Source organism: Podarcis vaucheri, assembly GCF_965113315.1.
Source record: "Podarcis vaucheri genome assembly, chromosome: 15".
NCBI classification, from domain to species: domain Eukaryota; kingdom Metazoa; phylum Chordata; class Lepidosauria; order Squamata; family Lacertidae; genus Podarcis; species Podarcis vaucheri.
Window position 1 is genome coordinate 3,733,351 of NC_138753.1, and position 12,060 is coordinate 3,745,410.

Genomic DNA, 12,060 nt, shown 5'->3' on the forward strand with positions numbered 1-12,060 from the left:
TGTCCATTCAGCTCAGTACTGTGTACACTGGCTGGCAGCAGCTCTCCAGGGTTTCAGACAAGGGGTTTATCCCAGCCGTGCCTGGAGATACCACTGGGCATTGACACCATCTTTGTGGGCTGGGCCTTATAGCAGCAACAGATGCGGGAGGGCCCAGGTTGCTATTAAACAACAGGACCTTCGCTTGTTGCTAGGGCAGTGTGACATCACCATCGACAGGGGTTGGTTCCCAGTTGCTAAGAGCTGGGACTTGCATGATGCAACAATGCCAGGGGAGTGGGTGTGTCCTTGGTCACAAGGGGCGGGGCCACAGGTGCTAGGACACAGAAGCTTTGTTGGTTGGTGGTTAGGGGGTGTGGCCTCGCTTCTCCTTTTCACCCTCTGTTGGAAATGTGGGTAGGGCTGTTCCTTTAACAGGTGGCCTTTGGGCCAATCCTTCGCCTGCCGTTCACATCCTTTCTCTTGGCTGTGCTAGTGGAGGGGTGGAGCTCCTGGGAGGGGGCGCTCCTGGGGATCCGGGTCCCCTCCTTCCCCCAACTTGCCCGTCCCCCCTTCCTTCCTTTAACCCCTGCCCCACCAGAGCAGTGCCGCACGATACCGAGAGTGGGAGCTTGAGAGACAGGTGAGAAGAGGAGTGTGTCTTGCATCCGTCATGGGGAAGCCAAAGGGCAAGGGTCATGAGAAACATACGCTGGACGACCTGAAAAAGGAAGTGGAAGTCGAGGACCACAAGTTCACCCTAGAGGAAATCAGCAGAAAGTATGGGGTGGACCTCAGCAAGGGTCTGACCAGCGCCCATGCCGCCGAGATCCTTGCTCGGGAGGGGCCAAACAGCTTGACGCCTCCCCCGACCACCCCGGAGTGGGTGAAGTTCTGCCGGCAGCTGTTTGGCGGCTTCTCCATGCTGCTGTGGCTGGGGTCCATTCTCTGCTTCTTGGCCTACGGCATCCAGGTCATGATGGAGCCCTATGTCCTCAAGGACAACCTCTACCTGGGAATCGTGCTGACGGCCGTGGTCATTGTGACGGGCTGCTTCTCCTACTACCAGGAGGCCAAGAGCTCCAGGATCATGGACTCCTTCAAGAACATGGTGCCCCAGCAGGCCCTCGTGATCCGCGATGGGAAGAAGATGCAGATCTCCGTCGAGGATGTGGTGAGGGGGGATCTGGTGGAGATCAAAGGCGGAGACCGGATCCCTGCCGATTTGCGAATCATCTCCGCCAGCGGCTGCAAGGTGGACAACTCCTCCCTGACGGGCGAGTCGGAGCCGCAGAGCCGCTCCCCGGACTTCACCAACGACAACCCGCTGGAGACTCGCAACATCTGCTTCTTCTCCACCAACTGCGTGGAAGGCACGGCCCGTGGCATCGTCATCATGACGGGGGACCACACGGTGATGGGCCGCATCGCTTCCCTGGCTTCCGGCCTGGAGGAAGGCCCCACCCCCATCGCCAGGGAAATAGCCCATTTCATCCACATCATCACGGCCGTGGCCGTCTTCCTAGGTGTGTCCTTCTTTGCTCTCTCCATCGTCCTTGGCTATACCTGGCTACATGCCGTCATCTTCCTGATCGGCATCATTGTGGCCAACGTGCCCGAAGGGCTGCTGGCCACAGTCACGGTGTGCCTCACCCTGACCGCCAAGCGCATGGCCCGCAAGAACTGCCTCGTGAAGAACCTGGAGGCCGTGGAGACGCTGGGCTCCACCTCCACCATCTGCTCGGACAAGACGGGCACCCTGACTCAGAACCGCATGACCGTCTCCCACATGTGGATGGACAACCAGATCCACGAAGCGGACACCACCGAGGAGCAGGCCGGGGCCATGTTGAACAAGCGCTCCCCAACATGGGCCGCCCTGGCTCGTATTGCGGGCCTGTGCAACAGAGCGGACTTCAAAGTGGGTCAGGAGGCCGTCCCCATCACCAAGAGGGAGACGACTGGGGATGCTTCCGAGTCCGCGCTCCTGAAATGCATAGAGTTGTCCGCTGGGCCCGTGGCAAAGATGCGGGAGAAGAATCCCAAAGTGGTGGAGATCCCCTTCAACTCCACAAACAAATACCAGCTGTCCATCCACGAAGCTGAAGACAAGCCCAAGGGCCACATCCTGGTGATGAAGGGAGCTCCCGAAAGGATCCTGGACTGCTGCTCCACCATTATGATCCAAGGGAAGGAGGTGAACATGGACAAGAAGATGCAAGCGGAGTTCCAGAAGGCCTACGACGAACTGGGCGGGCTGGGAGAGAGAGTGCTGGGCTTCTGTCACTCCTACCTCCCCGAGCGCCAGTTTCCCAGGAATTTCAAGTTTGACGCAGAGAAGGTCAACTTTCCCATCAAGCAGCTCTGCTTTGTGGGGCTCATCTCCATGATTGACCCGCCCCGAGCCGCTGTGCCAGATGCCGTGGGCAAGTGCCGGAGTGCCGGCATCAAGGTGATCATGGTGACCGGAGACCACCCGATCACGGCCAAGGCCATCGCCAGGGGCGTGGGCATCATCTCCGAGACAAGCGAGACCGTGGAGGACATAGCCGCACGTCTCAACATCCCCGTCAGCGAAGTCAACCCGAGGGATGCAAAAGCCTGCGTCATCCACGGCACGAACCTCAAGGACATGACCTCTGCGGACCTGGACAACATCCTCAGGAACCACGCCGAGATCGTCTTCGCCCGGACCTCCCCGCAGCAGAAGCTGATCATTGTGGAAGGGTGCCAGAGGCAGGGGGCCATCGTGGCCGTGACGGGCGACGGGGTGAATGACTCGCCGGCCCTGAAGAAGGCCGACATTGGCATCGCCATGGGCATCGCCGGCTCCGACGTCTCCAAGCAGGCCGCGGACATGATCCTCCTCGACGACAACTTTGCCTCCATCGTGACGGGTGTGGAGGAAGGCCGCCTGATCTTTGACAACCTGAAGAAGTCGATCGCCTACACCCTGACCAGCAACATCCCCGAGATCTCCCCCTTCCTGCTGTTCATCATCTTGAACATCCCTCTCCCTCTGGGGACCATCACCATCCTGTGCATCGACCTCGGCACGGACATGGTCCCGGCCATCTCCCTGGCCTACGAGGGCCCCGAGAGCGACATCATGAAGAGGAAGCCGCGGGACCCGAAGAAGGACAAGCTGGTGAACCAGCGCCTCATCAGCATGGCGTACGGGCAGATTGGGATGATGCAGGCCCTGGCCGGCTTCTACTCCTACTTTGTGATCATGGCGGAGAGCGGCTTCCTCCCTCTCACCTTGCTGGGCATCCGCCTGGACTGGGACGACAAGACCAAGAACGACCTGGAAGACAGCTACGGGCAGGAGTGGACCTACACGCAGCGCAAGGTGGTGGAGTACACCTGCCACACCGCCTTCTTCGTCAGCATCGTGGTGGTGCAGTGGGCTGACCTCATCATCTGCAAGACACGCAAGCTCTCCCTCTTCCAGCAGGGCATGCGCAACAGGGTCCTCATCTTCGGCCTCGTGGAAGAGACCACCTTGGCCGTCTTCCTGTCCTACTGCCCCGGGCTGGATGCGGCCCTGAGGATGTTCCCGCTGCGGGTCACCTGGTGGCTCTGCGCACTGCCCTTCAGCGTGCTGATCTTCGTCTATGACGAGATCCGGAAATACCTCATCCGTCGGCACCCAGGGGGTTGGGTAGAGATGGAGACGTACTACTGAACAGACTGCCCAGGTGGGGTCTCCATGGGGCACGTCTCCCCAAGCACCCTTCACACAACTGCCATTGAGTGACGCGACCCGGACGACACTGGGTTTTGCAAAGACCTTGCAGGTCTTGTGTTGCTTCCAGGAGGGCAGGGAAGCCAAATTATTTCTTTAAAAAGTGAAGGGTGCATCTTGACTTTTGATCAATAAATGCTTTTGGAAAAATAAGCAAGCCAAACGTCTCTCTCTCTCTCTCTCTCTCTCTCTCTCTCCCTCTGCCGTCTTTCCAGTTCTTTCTTTCTTTCTTTCTTTCTTTCTTTCTTTCTTTCTTTCTGATTGAGTTCATCAAAATGTTTATGCACACAATGACTGCAAGAACAGTAACCTCCAAAATTTATTACAACCTGACAGCAGGAAAGGTCTACCATGTACAACATTCCATTTCCTCGCTTGAGAACTGACATAAGAGAAGCCCCTGCGGAATCATCCCCAGCCACAAGAAATCCAGGATCTAGTCACCAGCAGTGGTAGACTGCCCTTGAACATGGAAGTTCAGCTTTTTAAAACTCACCCATCAACAGACCATGAATTTGACTAGCACCCTCGCTTCAAAAAGGAAAGAGAGCAATCTAAGCCAGAGGCCATCAACTGCAGTGAACTGGCGAAAAGGAAACCTTTCTTTGGGTCAACTCTAAAAACTACTGCCGAAGAATTTCACTGGGCATCGCACACCCCACCTCAAAATTCTAGTATAAGGGTTGCCAACTTTTTGGAACCAGCGGGCACGTTTCAAATATTGAGAGCGTGCTGCCTCTAACAGCTGAGGAGAGAGCATAGCCACTGTGGCTAGTAAACACTAGTAGCCTCCTTCTCTAAGAATTTGCCCAATCCTCTTTTAAAGCCATCCAAGTTGGTGGCCATCACTGCCTCTTGTGGCAGAGAGTTCCACAGTCTGTGCTGTATGAAAGAAGTCCTTTCTTTCCTCTGTCCCAGGTCTTCCAACATTCAGCTTCAAGCTAGAACTCCCCACTAAAGGATAGTTCTCATCCTCCAGCACATTTCACAAAAAACTCCGGCTGGAATTTTGGAAGCCCGGTGGAATTTGCAGAAGCAAACCAACAAAACAAATCTAGTTGTCTCCATGTCTGCAGCACAGGCAAAACTAAGGTTCCAAAACAGTTGTTTTGCTGCTAAAGCCCTCCAGTTTGCTGCTAAAACCCTCCACTCTCCCTCCTCCAGACTGGCAATCTGCCTGGAGGAGGGAGAGTGGGGGTGAACGGGCTGCATCTGGGAGACCAGAAGCCCCTGAAATTCATTTCCATCCACAGCAAACAGACACACTCCCTTGGTTTACATTAGATTGGGGTGTAGGCAATGTGGTTTCTCCCCATTACCTCCTGACCTCTGGCCACGCTGATGGGGAGTGGAGTCCAGCTCATCTGGAGTGCACTCTCTTGGTGATCCCTGGTCTAGATTTATTTATCTATGGTGGTAAAAGGAGTTAAACCACAGCTGTAAGCAAAGCAAATGTCTAAGAATAAAAAGGGGAGGTATGTCAGAGTAGAGGAAATCCCCCAATAATTTCCCCTGGAATCCTCTGCTTTTTAATTGGTTTGATTGCATTAAAAGACCCAACGGATCACTCTGTCTCCAGGCACCACCGCCATCCTGTTATCTAAGCTCACAGCTCCATGGCTGCCAGAAAGCTGTTTCCCCAGCTTACAGGAAAGTGAGGGAGAGGAGTGTGATTTTCTGGTTTGTTAGGTGGGGCGGGAGGGCAATCGCTTTCTATTTCGGCACAGTGGAAATTAAATTCTCCCGTGCAGCGGACAGGGAGGGGGAGAGAGAGAGGCCTCCTCTCTCTCTCTCCCCCTCCCTGTCCGCTGCCCCTTTTACGAGTGACACAGAAAGCCAATTCACTCAGAGAGAGGCCGAGGTCGCGGAGGGTTCAAAAATCGACCCACATGCAGACCTCTGTGTTTTGTGCTGATGTTGGGTAAACGCACACTGTCGCGGCCTTGCAAAATAAAAGTTACTAGTCCACACGCAGACACGACTCGCCTGCCTGTCCATATGTTAGTCATCTCTGTCAAATCAAATAAAGAGGGAGGAGGAAAGCACAGGCTATTTTACCCATTAATACAAAAGCTAGCTACCTATGCCTGATCACCATGGCAAAAGGGAAATCATTCTGCACTGGAACTTCACCCCTTCCCTTCCAGCTGTCTTCACATGGGGAGACCTGCCTTGAAATTTGAGAACTATTGGTTCAGCATTTTGTCCGTTCCCCCCCATTCCCCACAAAAAGAACCATCCTGTGGATGCCCATGAATGGCCCAAGGAAGGGAAGTTTAAAGGTTTCTAGTAAGCACAATGGCAAGGACTTTGGTAGGAGAGCCAGGCTTAGGTTCAGGACCATGGACAGAACTCCTGCCACTGAGACCAAGCATCCGTGTTGTCTTAGCAAGAGCCTGGAGCCACTAGCTGAGGTTTAGCAGGCGTTGGATAGTCACAAGTCCTCTCCTGACCCGCTAAAGAGACATTGCCTTTCCCTGCAGCTGCTAACTCCTTCAAGATAATGGGGTGTCTAGCTGCAGGGACCTCTCCTCAGGGATCTTTTGCGACCCCAAGGGGCCCATTGACCTGCCATCAGAGTCTGAAGGCAGCGTTGTCTCAGGGTGGAGGGGAAGTGGACTCTGGTGCCCAAAGACCAACACAGGGTGGAGCAGGATGTGGATTTATCCCCTCTCAGTGGTACAATTGCTGGTGAACTCTAACTCAGAGGAGTCCTGGTCTGGGACCATAACAGATGCCATGCTAATATCATGCGTGGCTCATTTATTACATATTCACAAAGCCACACCAACCAACATTGCAGGACACATCAGCTGGTCAGGGGGGCGGCTCATAGCTGAAACATTCCCCACCATTTTTTTAAAGACTGGCGGGGGGAGACAAAGGAAAAAAAGTGGCCTACATCGAGGGTGCACCTTGCTCCGGCGTGAACAGCTCACTGCCTTTTCAAATTTAATTTAATTTGAATGATAATTAAAACCTCGACAGATGCAAATGGAGCCATCTGCATAGCAGCTGAGGTGGAGGGGGAAAGAGGTGGTGGATGTGGGGGAGGGGGCTGTCATTAGCGCACAAGGCAGTCAGGATGGAGCACGGGGGGGGGGGGTTGGACTGGATTGTGACAAGCTCTAAATGCAATTGCACAGAAATGAAGCCTCGCCATGGGAAGGTAGCGGTCACTGATAAAACAGTGGTTTCTAGCTAGATGAACCTTCCATAAAAGGAAGAGATCAAAAGCTTCCACTTTCAAAACAACCACCGTTCCCTGTTTCGTCTGGACTCAGGGAACTGTGGTTTTCTCTAGCTGTAATGAGTTAAAACAAACCCAGACCAGATTCTCTTCTTATCAGGTAATTCCGGGATTGCCTCTCCGTGGGACATACCAGGTCTTCAAACAAAAACATCTTGGAGATCCCAGGCCACAGGGAGGTTAGGCTGGCCTCAACCAGAGCCAGGGCTTTTTCGGCTGTGGCCCCGATCTGGTGGAACGCTCTGTCCCTGCGGGACTTGACATCTTTCCGCAGGGCCTGCAAGACAGAGCTGTTCCACCAGGCCTTTGGCCAAGGCACAGTCTGTATTAGGGTTGTGCAACTTGTTCTCTGTTGCCGCAGAGGGGTGCTAGAGAGAGAGAGAGGAATGGGGACAGAAAGAGAAAGCAAAAAGAGGAAGAGAGGGAGGACAAATGTGTGGCCCCACCCACTCCTGACTGGAGCCCCCCCCCCGGAAAATGCGCCCACTCCTGATTGCAGAGCTTGCAGTGAACTTGCAAACAACGATCAGAACTGCAGCAAAACAGCTACGTAATTCTTCGAAAATTTTTGTAGTCAAACCAGAATCTAGGGGGAATTTGAGACAGAGAAAACAAACAGAGCCCTAAAAAGGGAATGTAATTGGGAGGGAGGGAATAGTGCTTCCTTACTCCAGGCTTACTCTGGGCCCAATTCTGCTATGACTCACATTTCCGGGACCCCGGCCCCACAGGTGCTCAGAATCACCCAGCAATTGCAACTTGGTAAAAGTTGGTCACCATGGGTACAAAAGTATAAGGTAACCAACAGGGATGAGGAACTCAGTACCAGGGGCCAAATGCTGTCCTCGCTAGCTGGCCCTTGGGACACTCCACAAGCCACACCCTTTCTTCCCAGGCCACGCCCCTTGCTGGTCCTGCTTTGCACCTTCCTTGATTTGGCGGGACAGTCCCTTATCCCAGCGCCATGTCCCGCTGCTGTCCCTTATTGATGATGTCCCTTAAATTTCCCGGGTTTCAAAGGAAGCAGCTCCTCTCCCTCCCTCCTTGCCAGCCAGGGAGGAGGGAGGCTCCAACTGTGTTGTTTTGCTGCGTTTCTCACCCAATAAGAAGTCTAAGAACGACTGAGGGGTGGAGCTTGCATGCCTTGTGCTGATCAAATCGGCCGCGTTGCCTGGGGACTTGCCTTTGCTCAGCGCTTCCCAGCGGGGAGGTGACGGTGGTTTTCCTTGAGGCTTGAGGCTTCGTTTGGCTGCTGGCTGGGCTTTCTGCCTTTGGCTCAGAGGGGCTCAGAAGTTGAACATACCTGTGTTCGGAAAATCCCTTATTTTGGCTGCTGATCCCTTGTTTTTGAGGCTGCTGGTCCCTTATTTTCAAATCTGTAAGTTGACAGCTATGCCTTGAGTGTTTTTGCCAGGCTGGAAATATGTCCTTGAACTCAGAGAATGCCTTTTGCTTGTCTCAATGGAGAACGGAGGGGGGGGGGCTAGGGGAAATTTGCATTCATCGCCCTGCCCACTTTTGCCTCTGGCTCCACCCACCCACAACATGTAGACCCTGGAAAGTTGCCCAGAAGGGAAGGTGGACCTCAGGCTGAAAAAAGCCCCCCACTCCTGCTGTACAGAAACACTTTGCACATGCTCAGAAGCTAACTACATCTCTCTGACACAAACGCGCACTCCGCTGTTTGTTGCTCACCAACCCTCAGTCGGGAAGCCGGACTTTGGTGGGGAAAGTGCTATGATTAATATAGATCGGGTTCGAGCCATTAAGCATTATCCCTTTGCCTCGAGCCCTGGAGTCAAATTGATTACCGAGTTACTTTTTAAAAGTAATATGATAGAGTGGTCTGCGGCGAGTTTTGAAACAAGGCCAGAAGACCCATTTCGCCAATAACGCGTCCTTGCTGAGGGATTGCTTGGCCCCAGGAGGGGGGAGGGGAGGTAAAAGTGGGGAGGGGGCTTTTCTGACTAGGATCGCTTAGGAGAGGCTACGAGGCACCCTCAGATTTCGCCCTTTGCAAACAGGTCGAAGAAGCAAAAGGCAAAAACGAAGACGTCCCAAGTGTCTATATTTAGTTCTCTTCATCTGGAACCTGGGGGGTGGGGTAACAGATTGGTGCCTGCAAGCATCCTCACTCCCGATCGCTTCATCTGCGTGCCTCTTGTTTTGAGGGACGCAGGTGGGCGAGGAGGGGCTGGGGGGGAGGAATTGCCCCCGCTCTCTCTAAGCGGCATCTTAACATGCGTGCAATTAGAAACAAGTGGCAAGAAGACAAGAGCGCCGCAGGCTGCGGCGTCTTCTGTAGCGACTCTCCCAAAGTGGCTGCTTTTCATCGCCCAATTTTGGCACTGACAGGTGGCTGGGTCTGCTTTCTTCTCTTGTTAAGAAGGCTCAGAGCGGGGAGGGGAAACCTGCCAAATGGCCATGATCCAAGGAGGGGCTTTGGGGAAGAACATGAGGAGAGCCTAGCTGCTGGATCAGGTATAGGGGGACCCATCTGGTTCAACATCCTGTCCTTGCATTGGCCAACCAGAGGCCCCCAATGGGAAGCCCACAAGCAACTTTCCCCAACTGCAGTTTCTTCCCAGCATCTCAGATGCAGATGCATTAATGCCTCCCGGCAGCCAAGGTAGAACATTGCCATCAGATTTTATATCACCTGTCTAGTTACACACCTTTAGGCACCAGGCAAAAACATTCCTCTTCAAGCAGACCTCTGGCTGATTAACATCAGCTACCCTTTTAAATGAGGGACACAGGTGGTGCTGTGGGTTAAACCACAGAGCCTAGGACTTGCCGATCAGAAGGTCGGCGATTCGAATCCCTGCGACGGGGTGAGCTCCCGTTGCTCAGTCCCAGCTCCTGCCAACCTAGCAGTTTGACAGCACGTCAAAGTGCAAGTAGATCAATAGGTACCGCTCCGGCGGGAAGGTAAATGGTGTTTCTGTGCACTGCTCTGGTTCACCAGAAGTGGCTTTGTCATGCTGGCCACATGACCTGGAAGCTGTACGCCGGCTCCCTCGGCCAATGAAGCGAGATGAGCGCCACAACCCCAGAGTCGGTCACAACTGGACCTAATGGTCAGGGGTCCCTTTACCCTTTTAAATGTGTTGTGAGATGAAGGATAATTGGTTTGTTTTGTTCTTATTTTTATTATGTATTTTGTGTTTTCTTTATTGTATTTTTATGTTGTGAACAGCCCTGAGAGGCATTATATAAATTCAAATTAATAATAACAACAACAACAATAATAGACAGGCTCCAAGAACAGCAAACATATGTACCTGGTGTATGAACACACACAAGCATACACAATCAACCCTGCGCAATGAGATATAATACAATGTACAAAAAAGAAGAAAAGTGAGTTTGTGCAGGGGTTAAGCACCAATTTTAGGGGAGCTAAATAAACTGGAAATCACAGCAGAGTAATGACTATTTCATCCAAAAAAAAAAAAAATAGTCCAAAAAAAGAAAAAGAAAGAAACAGAAAGCACACGAAAACAGTTAATATAAAAAGGCGGCCACGCTAGTGAAAGCCTTCTGAATAAAAAACAACAACAAGACAATTCATGTTCTTTCCATACAAATTGGGCAATGGACTATTTTCATAAAGCAAAACTTTGCCATGACCTGCCTGGGCAGACGTATTAATAAAGCGAATTCTGTTGCACAGGTTAGTTAACCGGGAGCTTTGCAAAATCACTGATGTGCCACGTTAATTAAAGTTGGTTTCTCGCCAAAAACAGACGCTTTAAACAATACCCCAAAGCTTGGGTGCACATATTTTCCTGGGATGGGCCCTCTGGAAGTTCCCATCATCCCTGACCATTGACAGTGCTTGGTTGCATGGTTGATGGGAGTTGGAGCCCAGAAATGTTCAGAGAGCCACAGGTTCCCCCATCTCTGATCTACAAGGAGACATCTGGTTGGCCACTGGGAGAACAGGATGTTGGACTAGATGGCCCATTGGCCTGATCCAGCAGAGATCTGCTTAAGTTTTTATGTCCTGGGGCGTGTCGCTTGTTGGGTCAACATCCCAGCTTGCCCTCAGCCAACCAAGTCACCTGCTTGTCCTTTCACCCTTCCCTCCGATCAGATTTAATTAGGCATGAAAAAATACAGTGGTACCTCTGGCGGCAAATGGGATTCGTTCCCGAGGCCCGTTCGCAACATTTTTGTTGTTGTTTGTTGTTTAGTCGTTTAGTCGTGTCCGACTCTTCGTGACCCCCTGGGCCAGAGCACGCCAGGCACTTCTGTCTTCCACTGCCTCCCGCAGTTTGGTCAGACTCATGTTGGCCACTTTGAGAACACTGTCCCACCATCTCGTCCTCTGTTGTCCCCTTCTCCTTGTGCCCTCCATCTTTCCCAACATCAGGGTCTTTTCCAGGGAGTCTTCTCTTCTCATGAGGTGGCCAAAGTCTTGGAGCCTCAGCTTCAGGATCTGTCCTTCCAGTGAGCCCTCAGGGCTGATTTCCTTCAGAATGGAGAGGTTGGATCTTCTTGCAGTCCATGGGACTCTCAAGAGTCTCCTCCAGCACCAGAATTCAAAAGCATCCATTCTTTGGCGATCAGCCTTCTTTATGGTCCAGCTCTCACTTCCATACATCACTACTGGGAAAACCATAGCTTTAACTATACGGACCTTCTTTATGGCCTAGGTTTGTCATTGTTCGCAACATTAAAAGAGCGCAACCCACAGTGGCGCGTCTGCGCACGAGCAAGTTGCGATTCGCAGCTTCTGTGCATACGCATGACATCATTTTGCGCTTCTGCGCATGCGGCGAAACCCAGAAGTAATCCTTTCCGGTACTTCCGGGTTGCCACGGGACGTAACCTGAAAGAATGTAACATGAAGCGGATGTAACATGAGGTATGACTGTATGGCAGAAACGGTAACCCGAGTTCAAGTTCTGCTTCTGCCAAGGAGAGCCAAGATAGCCAGAACTCTGGCTGCCTTCTTTTTCTCTTTCCTCAAAGCCCTCGGATGTTGCCTTCAAGGTCAAGACAGAGTCCGCCTCAGCCCATGAGCTGCTCCCCATTCCCTCCTGAGCTGCTCTGAACCGTGGATGCTTAGCAGCAA

At 52.6% G+C, this 12,060-nt stretch overlaps 1 protein-coding gene and 1 pseudogene across 2 annotated transcripts in view; one reads left to right on the forward strand and one right to left on the reverse strand.

The window, feature by feature from the left end:
* LHFPL7 (LHFPL tetraspan subfamily member 7) overlaps window positions 1-12,060 on the reverse strand; it is a 75,770-nt gene that overhangs the window by 16,194 nt on the left and 47,516 nt on the right. The window lies entirely within an intron of this gene.
* On the forward strand, window positions 385-3,756 carry LOC309519916 (sodium/potassium-transporting ATPase subunit alpha-2 pseudogene; annotated as a pseudogene). Its single transcript has one exon. The product of its transcript is annotated as a sodium/potassium-transporting ATPase subunit alpha-2 pseudogene (transcript).